Here is a 16,424-nt window from a genome sequence, read left to right on the forward strand (position 1 = left end):
GAAAGTGAAGTCACTCAGTTGAATCCAACTCTTAGCAACCCCATAGAGTGCAGCCTACCAGGCTCCTCCGTCCATGGGATTTTCCAGGCAAGAGTACTGGAGTGGGTTGCCATTGCCTTCTCTGATATATATACACATGTATATAAATGTATATATATGTAAGTGTATGTATGTGTGTATATATATATAAAACACCTGTACACTCATGCCAACACAAATATACATATACATATATGCATATAAATGTGTACATATGGAAGCGTATGTACATATGTATGTGTGTGTATATATATATATACACACACACATAACACATACATGTGCATATATACATATATGTATGCATATGTGCTAAATTGCTTTGGTCGTGTCCAACTCTGTGCGACCCTACCCTGTAGACCACCAGGCTCCTCTGTCCATGGGATTCTCCAGGCAAGAATACTGGAGTGGGGTGCCATTTCCTCCTCCAGGGGATCTTCCCAACCCAGGGATCAAACTCACATCTCTTGAGTCTCCTGCACTGGTGTGTGTGCTTAGTCACTTCAGTTGTGTCTGACTCTCTAGGACCCTATGGACCAAGGCCTGCCAGGCTCCTCTGTCCATGGGATTCTCCAGGCAAGAATACTAGAGTGGGTTGCCATTTCCTTCTCCACCTGCATTGGCAGGCAGGTTCTTTACCACTAGCACCACCTGGGAAGCCATATATATATATATATATATATATATATATACACACACATATATACGTTACATATATATGTTAATATATAGTCAAGGATGGGGAAGCCTGGTGTCCTGCAGTTCATGGGTTGGCAAAGAGTCAGACACAACTTAGCAACTGAAGAAGCAACAATAATATATATATATATATATATATATACATATAACATTTTATTTTAGCTTGAAATTTAAATATGTAGATGTACATGCTGATCATCTGATTTGATAATTTTCAATCCACATTTCCTGTCTAAAGCACACACAGCCATAACACATTATCTGTATAGAGACTATACAGACCAATTTCAGCTTATTTAAAGTGATGTGAGAAACTAAGACATTTGCACATGACTCTAAACGCAGATTCCTATGGATTTTTACTCCCTCTCCCATCTTTAAAGTTCTACCATGCACATATAATGAAACATTATTTTTTTTTTCATGATTTACAATTACTGAGTCTTTCCAAAGCTTTGGAATTGTTTTTCATAGAAACTACCACTCTCTTTTTCCACTCTAATAATGGTGAAAATGGCGTACCCTTCAGGAGAGAGAGGTTTTCCCCTTGATGTGGCCCTCACGTGGTGACATGGGGTGAGTGTCTTGCCACCGCTGCAGGAGGCAGTCCCAGGGGCCTGTGGAGAGAGGATCCTGGGAGGAGAGGAATAACTGGCAGAATTGCCCCAGGGCTTCTCTGCTGCATTGTCCTCATGGGGCTCTTCTTGGAGGGACTTCAAGAATCACAGGGTAGGGACCTTCTCAGGCCCTAACGGTTGTGTTAACCTCACATGGACACCTTTGCAGAGACGCCTCCCACCTGATGGTTTGTAATGGATTTCATTCATTCATCAGTGATTCTGTCTTCAACATCCTGACTGCCTAGCTCAGACAGCTTGGTTTGGACAAACATCCTTTACTCCTGCAATTAGCACTCTCCCAGAACACTTGTTGACCTAAAAAATATTAGTCACAACCTAAAAGTTGAGAGTTATATTTTATTTGGTGGGAATTTTTAGGGCTTCAAGTCTAGGAGACAGCATCTCACGTGACCTTGAGAAAACTGCTACAAGGAGGTGGAAGGGAGGAGTCAGATTATAAATACAGAAGTTTGCAACAAAGGGCAGGTTGTCTGAACGTCGAAAGTATTTTTGTGAATTAAAGAAAACTAGATTTCTGAAGTGAAGGAATTTAGCCCTTTTCTATGTATGGGAAGATGCAAGAGTCTGGACTCACAGAAATCATTCCTTTTATATGCTCTTTGGCTGTCTGTAGCCAGCCTCCTGTGCTTCTTCACTTCCTGAGATCCTCAGTGCTCACTGTAGGGAGTGGCTGCAGGCAAGAGCGGCTGGATCACAGGAGGGCTAGCATCGCTGATAACTGTGACATCCTTGCTTACTGATACAGCAAGAAATACTCCACTTCTCATACCTACCAGCCTTTTCTTTATATCAACCTACTTTTATTGAATATTCTCCCCCCAACTTTAATACTACTGTCATAAATGGGATTATAGTTCTTGCTTCTTCTGCCTGCCCTTTGATGGATGAGAGGCTTGCGGAAGCTTCCTGATGGGAGGGACTGGCTGTGGGGAAAACTGGGTCTTGCTCTAGCGGGCTGGATCAGGCTCAGTAAATTTTTAATCCAATTGTCTACTAATGAGTGGTGCTGTGCTCCTTCCCTGTTAGTTGTTTGGCCTGAGGTGACCCAGTCCTAGAGTCTGCAGTCTCTATAGTAGGGCCACTGGTGACCTCCAAAAAGGACACACGCCTCCTGTCCCCACAGCGGGCCGCTTCCACCCATGCCTCTGCAGGAGACCTTCAAATACTCACAGGCAAGTCTGCCTCAATCTCATGTAGGGTCGGTCACTGCTCCTTTCTCCTGGGTCCTGGTGCGCACAGATTTTGTTTGTGTCTTCCAAGAGTCTATGTTTCCCCCAGTCTTGCATAAGTGCTGTAATCAAATCCCACTGTCCTTCAAAGTCAGATTCCCTGGAGATTTCCAGTCCCTTTGCCGGATCCCCAGGGCCTAGAATCTTCACAACAGTGCAAGGACTTCTTTGGTATTATTGTTCTCCAGTTTATGGGTTGCCCACCCAGTGGATATGGGGTTTGATTTTATCATGATTGCACCCCTCCTACCACAAATGTAATAAATAGACATAAATGGTCATAATGGAGTCATAAATGCAGGCTGGCACATTCAAATAAAAATGTTGGTATAGCCCTGAAAGGTCATCCCCAATGGCTCAAGTGGTAAAGAATCTACCTGCAATGCAGGAGACACGGGAGATGCCGGTTCAATCCCTAGGTCTGAAAGATCCTCTGGAGCAGGAAATGGCAACCTACTCCAGTATTCTTGCCTAGGAAATTTCATGGAGAGAGGAGCCTGATGGGTTATGGTCCATAGGGTCACAAAGAGTCAGGCGTGACTGAGCGACTGGGCATACAAACATGCCCTGAAAATTATCTTGTGTACAAGTGGCAGAATGTACACCCTACTTTGGCCCTTCTCAGGGATTCGTAACCTTTTATAAGGAGGTTTTTTTAAATGAAAAGAAACAAAAAATGTGTGCACTTTCCCTAAACAGTGATTGTTCTTTCATTACCTGCCAGTTGAGAAAATACAGAACAACCAAGATATTCCGAATTCAGAATGAGTGGGCATTACATTCACGACAAAAGCAGTGCAGGCTGAGGAAAGCCTTGCATATTAGCTGCTTTGAAGTCCCCTGAAACTCTGGAGCTCCTGGCTCCTCCTCATTGTGTGGTCTTAGCATGTTTGCCTTTTTTTCTGGTTTCAGGTCCCAGTCTGTGAAATGGGGGTAAGAATCCCTGCTTGCATGTTACCTCACAGATGATGTTTTTGTGATGATAAAATTAATTAGTGCTAACGAAAGGAGGAAAACAAAACTTATTAAATGCAAAATATAAAATTATAAGCCTTTCTGTAAAATGTCAGAGGAAAACTAGGCCCCTGGGAAGAGGATGGGAGAGAAAATGTGGGTAGGGGAATGGAGGCCAGAGGTGATGGAGACCCTGACCCATGGGCCCTGCATGACCTGCAGGCTCAGATGGCTGAGATTCAGACAGGACTCAGCTCAAGTGAGGTTACCAGGCAGGTTGCAGGAAGAAAGAGGAGACCACGTGGCCCAGTGAGACCTCTAGGATCCTGGGGTCAGCTTTGGCTTGGAGGTGGCGTGGAGGTAGTAGGGGCACCTGGCTTCTCTGCAGACCTGTCTGTTTGGGGATGGGGAAGGGGGAGGGGAAACAGGTCAAGGCTGCACGTGGGGCTCCTTTTCCTTCTTTGTGAAAATCCACTGGGACTGGCCTTGCTGCCCTGTGGCTGTCAGGAGGGATGCCAGGGTGAGAGGAAGGCCAGGGAACAGCAGTGGGGATGGAGCCTGCCCCCAGGCCCCACCCCTGCGGCTCTAGCAAAGGAAAGGGCTGTGACGGCACGCCCTCTTTGTGTCTCAGGCTCCTTTTAAATCTGTGCTCCTTTGGAAGGCTAAAGCTGTCAGCATGGTTCATAAAAGCCACCGCTTGGACAGTATCAAGAACTAAATAAAAGTTCCTGGGCAGGATGGTATTATACAGCTCTTGGTATTATACAAACCAAGACCAAAGGTGACTTTGAAATAATAGGAAGTGACAATCAGGCAGGCAGGAAGGGCCGTATAAATAGATTAGAAGGCTTCCAGTGCGCTTATCTTAGCTTTTCTGGTCCATAATAGTGACAACGTAATAGTGCTTGGCGCTCCAAAGCAAAAGACAATGTCTTTCCTTGACCTTTTCCCCCTCTTTTTAGCTCAAAAGCTCAAGAATAGGTAAAATCTAAATTTCTGAGTTTCCATAATGAGTACAAAACTCCTTTTAGAAAAATTCTGCATGCATGAGTGCTAAGTCACTTCAGTTGTGTCCAACTCTGTGCGACCCTATGGACCAGGCTCCTCTGTCCATGGGGTTCTCCAGGCAAGAATATTGGATGGGTTGCATCCCCTCCTCCAAAGGATCTTCCCAACTGAGGGAAGGAATGTATTTCTCTTAGTCTCCTGCATTAGCACGTGGGTTCTCTACCACTAGCGCCACCTAGAAAATCTACCATACATAACAAGGGCTCCAGTGTGACCCCATTGGTCACCAAGGAAGTGACAATCAGGCAGGCATGGGGGCCTTATAGATTAGAAGGCTTGCAGTGAGCTTATTTTAGCTTTTCTGGTCATTAATAGTGACGATGTAATAGCATTTGATGCTCCGATGCAAAAGACAATATCCTTCCTTGAATTCTGGATCTCACTATTGGCCCAGTGTAGAGATCCTGGTTCAGAGAAGGCAATGGCACCCAACTCCAGTACTTTTGCCTGGAAAATCCCATGGATGGAAGAGCCTGGTGGGCTGCAGTCCATGGGGTCGTTAAGAGTCAGACACGACCGAGCGACTTCACTTTCTCTTTTCACTTTCATGCATTGGAGAAGGAAATGGCAACCCACTCCAGTGTTCTTGCCTGGAGAATCCCAGGGATGGGGGAGCCTGGTGGGCTGCCGTCTATGAAGTTGCACAGAGTCCGACACGACTGAATCGACTTAGCAGCAGCAGCAGAGATCCTGGTTAAAGGACAGCTCTGTTGGAAAAATGTAGAGCAACACATCTGCTATCCTGATGCTCATCTATGAATCCCTGCTTCACACAAGTGCACACAATGGGCGGGTCCTGGAGGGGAAGCTGAGCTTTGCAGTCCAGGAGCAGGACAAGCTACACACCCACCACCTTGCAAGGAACCAATGGGGCAGCAGACTGCGGGGTCACACAAGCCCTTGCTATGCCTGATAGGGTGTCCATATGAGATCAACCAAGAAGGCAGCAGAAGATTTTTTTAAGTCACCACCAATTTCCCTAAGTATACATTTTAGGTGCCAAGCTGAGAAGGATGGTTTGGGAGGCAGGGCTGCCCAAGGGAGGGACTTCCGCCCGTGAAGGGGCAGGTGTCTGATTGCTGACAGTTCTGGCCGCTCCCACACTTTCATCTTTGTGACTGTAGCTGGGCTTCATGGTCCAGGAGGGAGACCGGCTTTAGCACAAAGATTGTATGGATCTTGTTTGGGTTGTTTTTGCAGTAGGAATCCAACATTCTAATTACAAAATCTTTTACATTTTTGCTGAGTACACCCTGTGACCCTAGAAGAGTCGTGGGAGTTGAGTGGCTACTGTTTTCAGAATTTGTCCACCACGGAACCTAACCCAGGAGCCACCTTTTTCAAAGCTGAGTACTGGAACTCCTGGGAAGCAGACTCAGGCCAGCCCTCGCCAGGCACTCAGAACCCTCCCTGGCAGGGCCTCGGGGCACTTCTGGGAGGAAGGGTCTTGCTCTGCATTCTCCCCCACCCATCTCTGTCAGCTTGAATCAGTTAAGGAGCCTGAGCCCTGTAGGGCCAGAACCACCCCCTTAGGCAGACCCTCAGCTTCCATGCACACAGGGCCCAGTTCTGTGGTCTCTTATGGGGTTAGCACAGAGCCTCTGGAGACCCCAGGCATCGCCTTTGTGTTCTTCCAAGAATGCCATTCACTGACTGCCACAGGGGGCCTCAAGAAGCACGTGTGCACCGGATGCCATGTGGTTTCTCAATGTAGCCATCTGGGTGACTCGTGGTGAGTGTGTCAATGTGGGTGAGCATATGTGTTCATGTGGTTGTGCATATGTGTGAGACAGGGCGTGGCCGAGACAGTGCATATGCCAAAACACTCTTTCATTTTTTTTCTTTGGCCATCCAGAAAGGCTGCCTTCTCCTCACACAGGTGGGTGGGGTTGAGTCTCTCACTGACGGCCTGACGTTCTAGAAGGTGGCCACAGGGAGGGTGGGCACAGATCCCAGGGTGCACAGTCTTTCTTGTGGCACATCCTCCTGAGGCTCTGCAGCCCCTGCTGGAGGTGGGCAGGCCTCCTAGTCTCCTGTGCTGCCTGGGGAGGCTGGCATCTGTAGCTGAGTCCCGAGTCCCCGAATGGCCTCAATCCCATCACCCAGACCACAGGACCTAGGGAAAGGCACGTGTTGCCTCTTTCCTGTGACCCTGGTCTGGCATTCCCAGGAGGCCACCAAATCCAGAAGGCAGGTGTGGTTGCGGGGTCTCTGGGTATGTCCCTCCCTCTTGAAAGTCCTGTTTGTCCTCCTTCAGGATAACTTGTCCTCCGAGAGGGGCCGAAGTTCAGGCTCCCAGAGCCACAAGTCCCGTCCCCCACCTGAGAACAGTCCCGGCAGGACCGTGGCCTCTGCAGATTGGACACTGTTGCCAGCATCGATGGTTCCCCTTCCAGTGGTCTCAAGAAGGAAGACTCACAGCATCAGGGCAGGGAGGAGGCTAGGGCAGAGTCAGCTCAGGGACATCTCTTCGAGCTAAGGCCCAGCCTAGTGAGTGCCAGCCGGCCCCAGGGTCACACACCTGCAGCCAGCATGGGAGCCTCTTCCCTACCAGTGTTGCCACAAGCCAACAGCCATTCCTGACCCCACCTTTCCCCTCATTGCCACCTGAGCCCTCTGAGAACACCCCCACTTGAAGCACTGCTGTAGTGGTCATTTAATCATTACATCTGGATACCAACTGGAGAGGTCAGCAGCATATTTAGGAATCTCTATTTAGTGTGTATGATCGTTGACAAATTAATGAAAACGTACCCTTCACCCAAAGCAGGGGAAGGGCTGAGGGAGGGGATGAGCTGTCAGGGGCACCCTGAGCTGGCGCCGGTCCAGACACTGCCTGAGCACCCACAGGTGTCCCATGCCCACCCTTGGGCCCTGGCTCTCCTCCCAGCAGGTCCACGGCCCCAGGGTGCAGGCAGAGGACGGAGGAGACTTACTGTGTTGCTTTGCTCCCTGGCTTCCTGAAACCTACGTGTGCGCCTGCTTTGAGCTCCCCCTCATCACCGCCTGTTTCTGAAGAAGCAGCAGGATTGCTCCTCTTTAGAGCTGCATTTCTCAAACTCCACATGCAAACTCACCACGGGCGGAAAGGCAGATGATGATCCAGGAGGTCTGGGTGGTCACAGAGTTCCACCCGAGTGGCTGACAAGCTCTCAGGACAGTGATGCTGCACTCCCATGGGGTGCACTTCTCATTGGGGCTGCACCTATAATCCCGGTGACCAGGCTGCACCCGTTCCCTCCAATTACATCCAAACCTCTGCGGAGGCCAAAGTTCAAGAGCCTTTAGAACACCAATTTCAATGGACTTTCCCTATGCATGTGTATGGGTGTCAAGGAGAGTACCAGGCCTGCTGACCCAAGAGAGCCCCTGAGCAAACACAAGACAGGCTGGTCTGTCAAAGTGAAGAGCATTTTTTGGTATTCCCCTGGCACTTGCTGTTTGCAGAGAAGCTGCGCTGGCTGGGACACAAGCTCCCACTTCCTTGAGTCTCCATGAAGCCTCCCTTCAGCTTGCTGCCACCACATGTGTCCTCCCCAAGATGTGCTCACTTGGGACAACTGGTGTCTAGACTTGGAGAAGAAGAAATGGACCTCTGCAAGAAAGGGAAACCATTGCTGGGAAATTTCCAGTGATGGGGAGTCGCCAGGTATGGAGGAATCAGTAGCTTCTCACTGAAGCCACAATCTGTCAAGTGATACAGGACAAATGAGCCTCCCCTCAATGCCAACAAGCACAGAAGTGGGCGCCTTTGTCTTGGGCTTGGAGAGGCAGCTCTCTTTCCTTTGCTGAGATACTAGGGCTGATTGAGAAAAGAATGCAGCTGTTACTTCCTTCCTCCAAGGTCTCAATCATGTCAGCCTTGAGTTCTTAGGGCTCTTTTCACTCTCATGCAGAGGGAGGCTGAATGGTGAAGAGGGAAAGCATCTCTGACTCTGGAGCAGGAGCCCTCACCCTGGTCCTGGATCTTCATGTGACTCCTGTGTGCACCTGGGTGGTGGGTTCACTTTGTGCTTCAGCAAACTTACCTGTAAGATGAGGATGAAAATCACAGTACCACCACCTGCAAATGTGTGGTGATGATTCCAGGGGACCCCATGCTGGTGGAGCTGCCTCCACTCTCTTGGGAGGCGCCTCACAGCCCACCTTCTGTGTGTGGGAAGGCAGCCCCTTGGTGTTGCTGAGCACCCCCTCCAAGGCAAGGCAGTGGCCAGCCTTCCTTTCCCACCCCGCCCCCCCACCCCACAACAGCACCTTTCCAGCTCTTCTGGTCTCTCCTGGGCTCCACAGCTTAGGTGGCAGCTTTCCACACATTCCCCCCTCCTCCCCCATTCAGAGGCAGCTTCTTGGAGTGTAATGTATGAGGCACACGCATGTTTATGTGTCAACTTGGTTGGGCCATGATACCCAGACATTTGATCAAAACACCAGTCTAGATGTTGCCGTGAAGGTGTTTTTTAGATAAGGTTAACATTTAAATCATGTCCAGCTTTTTGTGATCCTATGGACTGCAGACTTCCAGGCTCCTCTGTCCATGAGATTCTCCAGGCAAGAATGCTGGAGTGGGTTGCCATTTCCTTCTCCATTTAAATTAGTAGACTTTGAATAAAGTAGATGTCCCTCTTTGGAGTGAGTAGGCCTTGTCCAATCAGTTGAGGCCTCAAGAAAGATCAGGCTGACCATCCTTAAGCCGGAAATAGTTCAACCTTCAGAAGGTCTTTGGACATGAACTGCAGCATCAACCCTTCCCTGCATCTCTAGGCCTGCCCTGTGGATTTCTTTTTCTCTCTCTCCCCACCCCTCCTTTCATCCTGTTGGGTCTATTTCTTTAGAGGACCCTGACCAGTATCCCATCTAGAAGCAAGTGTCAGCATCATTGCAAATGTGTTCCATCGACTGAGCATATGGGGTTCTAATATCATGAAGAGTTTTAATATCTCATGTAAAATAATAAAACATAATGCAAGCAAAATCAACCAATATATTTAGCTATATTCTAATTCCTCTTCTTGGGTTCTAAAATAAATGCAAATGGTGACTGCAGCCTTGAAATTAGAAGATAATTGCTTCTTGGAAGGAAAGCTGTGACAAACCTAGACTGCATATTAAAAAGCCAAGACATCGTTTTGCTGACAAAGGGCCATAGTCAAGGCTATGATCTTTCCAGTAGTCATGTACAGATGTGAGAATTGGACCATAAAGAAGGCTGAGTGCTGAAGAATTGATGCTTTTGAACTGTGGTGTTGGAGAAGACTCTTGTGAGTCCCTTGGATGGCTAGGAGATCAAATCAGTCAATCCTAAAGGAAATCAACACTGAATATTCATTGGAAGGACTGATGCTGAAGCTGAAGCTCCAAAAGTTTGGCCACCTGACGTGAAGAGCCGACTTATTGGAAAAGACCCTGACTGGGAAAGATTGAAGGCAGAAGGAGAAGAGGGTGATGGACGATGAGATGGTTGGATGGCATCACTGACTCAGTGGACCTGAACTTGGGGAAACTCTGGGAGATAGTGAGGAACAGGGAGGCCTGGTGTGCTGCAGTTGAGGGGTTGCAAAGAGTCAGACATGACTTGGCAACTGAACAACAACATATTCTAATTCACATAAGCAGTATTAAAGACTTGAGAGTTTTAAGAAAACGTCTAGGAAGATTTTTAAATTTGAGAAAATTCTTTCTACTCACTTTATTTTTTCTCCTTAATTTGAAAATGAAAATGAATGCAACCTCATTTTCATGTTGGACATGTTTGTCTTGTTGGCAGAAACCAGTTGCCAAAGTTTCTACCAAACTGTAGAAAAAACAAGTCCTTTGAGTCCTTGCTTTGATTCCTGCAAGTGGTGTGATTTTGTGTAAGTTACTTAACACAGATGTCATGATGTATTGGTGCTTCTGCAAATCCCCAAAGCCACTAAAACACCCTAGGTCTGAAAACCACTGAGGCAACTTTTTCCTTGATGCCTGCCAAACTTTGTGCTTGGGTAAGCACAAAGACAGAAGCGCTGAATAGGACAGGGTTTCTAGAACTTAGTAGGCCCTGTCTGGAGTTTGCAGGGCACCTGGGCAGATGGATATGTTTAGCCCCCAGATGATTGTAACAGGCAATCAGGACTGAGGAAGAATTACCTCCTGGACAGCATCTGACCTTACCTGATGCAGAAGTCCTGTGATGGAGCTCTTGACTGGACACAAGATCAAACAGGACAGTTCAGCAGATGAAACAGGGCAAGGGATGGACTCTGGAAGGTAAGAGTTTTACCTCCCATGGGAAGAGGAGTAAGAGAGAAGCAGCTGGTTCTAAGGAACAGTACACAGCTCTGCTGTGTGCATGGAAGAGAAGAATATTCCAAGTAGGTAGGGGAGAGATGTGGACAGAGAAAAAGCAAGGTGAGGACAGCCTTAGGCTTCAGGCCCCTGCAGCAACATCACTGTTACATGGAGGGAGACAGTTAACTATTAACGAACTTTGCCACTGAACAAGTGCTCTCTTTCAGAGGATTATTTTTTAGCATAAATTATGAAAGTATTGCAGAAAAGTTGTGATATATGGTGATTGTTAATGTGCCTGTGGGTTTGTCATCTTTTAAAAATTGCCATGAAGGCCTTTTTAGCAGTGGTTCTCCCCAGTTCAACATCAGGCATAGAATTGTTGCCCCACCTACTCCTTCCACAGCTGGGAGTGAACTCTTCAGCCAAGCCTAGAGGAAACACAGTCTCCTGGATTTGTAGATCAGCAGACACACTGAAAAGTGGTGCTTCTGCAAATCCCCAGAGCCACTAAAACACCCTAGGTCTGAAAACCACTGAGGCAACTTTTTCCTTGATACCTGCCAAACAGTTTATTAATCATATTGCTTCCACTTTTCGTAAGTCCTCTGACCATGGGTGGCAGTTTTATGCTATTCAGTTCAGTTCAGTTCAGTAGCTCAGTCGTGTCCAACTCTTTGCAACCCCGCGGACTGCAGCATGCCAGGCCTCCTTGTCTGTCACCAACTCCCAGAGTTTACTCAAACTTGTGTCCATTGATTCAGTGATGCCATTAGATAGCTGAAATGTCATCCCAGAGCCTGGAGTCTGCTGTCTCCCTGATATTGAGAGCTAAGTGGTGAGTAGAGAGATGGAGAGTCTGATGGACAGATGGATGGATGGATATACACATGCACATAAGAAAGAAGGGGGACAGATAGATTGCTAGGTGAATGGATTTGGTAGTGATTTCTGTGTGGGTCCCATGAAACAGTCCATCTCCAAATTATTTCATTTCATCCTTATAGTAATTCTCCTGAACAGGTAAAGATATAATTACTTCTGATTTATGGATGGGAATACATCATGACATCTGTGTTAAGTAACTCACACAAAATCACACCACTTGCAGGAATCAAAGCAAGGACTCAAAGGACTTGTTTTTTCTACAGTGCCTCTCAGGAAATGGCTTCTGTCCTAAACCATCTCTCCTCTCAGAGAGAGAAGGCCCACCCAGGAAAGGTCAGGGAGAAGGCAGTGATGGCCTTTCTTGATACACATGTGTTCATCTGCAACAGCCCAAGAAGGAATATGAAGATGTTTATTTACCCTAGCTTTTTCCTTCCAATCAAATGCAAATCTTGGAGAAAAGAGATCTGCAAACCAACAGCAAGGTTCAGTGATCGTACGGAAAGTTACAGATGATGATGAGACAAAGAAGATGCCACAAGCTGTCCACAGCTCACCATGAAGACACTGCAGTCCTTAGCTCCTCTTCTGTTTGGCCTGTGGACCTTCTCCTGAAACACTGAAATGGACCCATGGCAGCATTCTTTTGGAGAACTCTCCTGAGCTCCATCCTCTCCAGGTCCCAGTGGTCAAAGCCAAGAGGCCTTCTGAACCCGCAGTCAGGGACAGGTCTCAACACAGTAGTCTTGTGGGTATATTCCTGTGAAGTTCTCTCTGTGTTTCCCAAACTAAAAACAAAATCAAAAACTGAATTTCACTGTCCTCAATCTCAATAATCTTGAATGGGGACTTGTTTATTCAACACTTTAGTTCAAGGAACATGGCATTCAGGAGAAATCAAGTCCCTCATTTGTGGCAGACCATTGATGTCAAATGAACTCCCCCTTCCCTCTGGGATTCAGTCTAGTTTCTAGAGTTCCTTGTGATTTCTGCAAGTGTCTCTCTGATCTTGTCATCTCTGTGTACTAGAGATAAAATAGCCAAGAATATGCTCTGTCTGCCACAGTGCCTTCTCTCCCCACCAAACCCCTCCTCCCAGGGGAATCCTCCCCACTTAACTCCAGACTGTCTGAGTTTACCAGTCCAGTGGGAGTGATCTCAGAGGGAGAGCAGTGAGCAGTCCTGAAGAGAGATCTTGGTTCCCTGCCTAGAAATTAAACCTTGGTAACCTGGATGGAAACCAAGAGTCCAAGCCACTGGATCACAGGGGCTAGAGGCTAGAAGCAAAGTGGCCCTTGCTCTTGCCCCTGTTTGAAAGCACGAATGTTTCTAAGAGGCAAAAACTGTAACTGTGAAGTAAAAGTCGCTCAGATCAGATCGGACCAGATCAGTGGCTCAGTCGTGTCTGACTCTTTGCAACCCCATGAATTGCAGCACGCCAGGCCTCCCTGTCCATCACCAACTCCCGGAGTTCACTCAGACTCACGTCCATCGAGTCAGTGATGCCATCCAGCCATCTCATCCTCTGTCGTCCCCTTCTCCTCTTGCCCCCAATCCCTCCAAGCATCAGAGTCTTTTCCAATGAGTCAACTCTTCACATGAGATGGCCAAAGTCCTGGAGTTTCAGCTTTAGCATCATTCCTTCCAAAGAAATCCCAGGGCTGATCTCCTTTAGGATGGACTGGTTGGATCTCCTTGCAGTCCAAGGGACTCTCAAGAGTCTTCTCCAACACCACAGTTCAAAAGCATCAATTCTTCAGCGCTCAGCCTTCTTCACAGTCCAACTCTCACATCCATACACGACCACAGGAAAAACCATAGCCTTGACTAGATGAACCTTTGTTGGCAAAGTAATGTCTCTGCTTTTGAATATGCTATCTAGGTTGGTCATAACTTTCCTTGCAAGGAGTAAGTGTCTTTTAATTTCATGGCTGCAGTCACCATCTGTAGTGATTTTGGAGCCCAGAAAAATAAAGTCTGCCACTGTTTCCACTGTTTCCCCATCTATTTCCCATGAAGTGATGGAACCAGATGGCATGATCTTAGTTTTCTGAATGTTGAGCTTTAAGCCAACTTTTTCACTCTCCACTTTCACTTTCATCAAGAGCCTTTTTAGTTCCTCTTCACTTTCTGCCATAAGGGTGGTGTCATCTGCATATCTGAGGTTATTGATATTTCTCCCGGCAATCTTGGTTCCAGCTTGTGTTTCTTCCGGTCCAGCGTTTCTCATGATGTACTCTGCATATAAGTTAAATAAACAGGGTGACAATATACAGCCTTGACGAACTCCTTTTCCTATTTGGAACCAGTCTGTTGTTCCATGTCCAGTTCTAACTGTTGCTTCCTGACCTGCATACAGATTTCTCAAGAGGCAGATCAGGTGGTCTGGTGTTCCCATCTCTTTCAGAATTTTCCACAGTTTATTGTGATCCACACAGTCAAAGGCTTTGGCATGGTCAATAAAGCAGAAATAGATGTTTTTCTGGAACTCTCTTGCTTTTTCCATGATCCAGCAGATGTTGGCAATTTGATCTCTGGTTCTTCTGCCTTTTCTAAAACCAGCTTGAACATCCGGAAGTTCACAGTTCACATTTTGCTGAAGCCTGGCTTGGAGAATTTTGAGCATTACTTTACTAGCGTATGAGATGACTGCAATTGTGCGGTAGTTTGAGCATTCTTTGGCATTGCCTTTCTTTGGGATTGGAATGAAAACTGACCTTTTCCAGTCCTATGGCCACTGCTGAGTTTTCCAAATTTGCTGGCATATTGAGTGCAGCACTTTTACAGCATCATCTTTCAGGATTTGGAATAGCTCAACTGTAGTGCTATCACCTCCACTAGCTTTGTTCATAGTGATGCTTTCTAAGGCCCACTTGACTTCACATTCCAGGATGTCTGGCTCTAGATCAGTGATCACACCATCGTGATTATCTGGGTCATGAAGATCTTTTTTGTACAGTTCTTCTGTGTATTCTTGCCACCCCTTCTTAATATCTTCTGCTTCTGTTAGGTCCATACCATTTCTGTCCTTTATCGAGCTCATCTTTGCATAAAATATTCCTTTGGTATCTCTGATTTTCTTGAAGAGATCCCTAGTCTTTCCCATTCTGTTGTTTTCCTCTATTTCTTTGCATTGATCGCTGAAGAAGGCTTTCTTATCTCTTCTTGCTATTCTTTGGAACTCTGCATTCAGATGTTTATATCCTTCCTTTTCTCCTTTGCTTTTCACTTCTCTTCTTTTCACAGCTATTTGTAAGGCCTCCTCAGACAGCCATTTTGCTTTTTTGCATTTCTTTTCTATGGTGTCTAACTATTTGTGACCCCATGGACTATACAGTTCATGGAAGTCTCCACGCTAGAATACTGGAGTGGATAACCTTTCCGTTCTCCAGGGGATCTTCCCAACCCAGGGATCAAACCCAGGTCTCCCACATTGCAGGCAGATTCTTTACCAGCTGAGCCACAAAGAAGACAAGACCCAGATGGAGATGAAATATTTATAATACATATTTGACAAAGAACTTTTATCCAGAATATATAAAGAACTATGACAACTCAGTGATAAAGAACTTAATTTCTCTTTTGAAAATTAAGCAAAAGACTTGAATAAATACTTTATACAAGGTAGTAAACAAATAACCACTGAACACACAAATAGGAGGTCAATATCATACATATCAGTAAAATGTCAATGACACCATGAGATACCACTTCACACCACTAGAATGTCTAAAGTTGAAAAGACTGATAACTCCAAAATCTGGCTAGTATTGAGATCAGCCTGGAAACTAACACACAACTGGTGAGAGTGTGAAATGGTACAACCCCTCTGGAAAGCAGTTTGATGGTTTCTTACCCTATCACCCCATCTCTCAGCAGTGTCACCACATTGGTAATGACCTAAGAGAAATAAAAATACACACTCCTAATAAGAGCTGCACAGGAATATTTCTAGCCAGGTTGTTTATCATAGCTTCAAACCAGAAAAGTCCTAAATGTTCATCATTGAGAGAACTGATGACAGAATCCTGGGATGGAACACAAACCAGCAACAAGAATAGCATTATTGATACACATTAGCAACATAGATAAACCTCAAAATGTTACATTGATAAGAATTCAGACACCAAACTGAGATTCAAGAATAGACAATATTAACCTTCAGTGACAGAAATTTGTTCAGTGATAAGGGTAGGCAAGTGGGGACCTCCAGAGTATGGTTATGTCTTTACAAAAAATTAAAGAACTGTTCATTAAAATCTGTTCATTTTATTGTATGAAAAGTATACCTCAGTAAAAGCAAAATTTGGGAGTGACCACTTGCTTCTCCTCAATTCCACGGATTACCGCAAGTCTTGGCCCCTGGGTTTAGAACAAGTTCTGCCAGCCATCCCAGGACCAGCTGGAGCAGGCTGGCCTGCAGCGGGGGTGGGCATGGGGCAGGGGGATGAGGGAGGTTGGCTACAGGCATGGAAGTTCAAAGGAGTCATGGCACCAGCCTTTCTCCTTCCTCAGAGATGGGTGGGTGAGCCAACTTCCACCATGATGAGGCTTCACAGCAGCCTCTCCACTGCAGACTGGAACCCCCAGATGGAAGCCAGAACCTGGTAACCATAGCCCCATTTCTGGAGCAGGGGAG

Source organism: Bos indicus x Bos taurus, chromosome 21 (genome assembly GCF_003369695.1).
Source record: "Bos indicus x Bos taurus breed Angus x Brahman F1 hybrid chromosome 21, Bos_hybrid_MaternalHap_v2.0, whole genome shotgun sequence".
In the NCBI taxonomy this organism is placed as follows: Eukaryota; Metazoa; Chordata; class Mammalia; order Artiodactyla; family Bovidae; genus Bos; species Bos indicus x Bos taurus.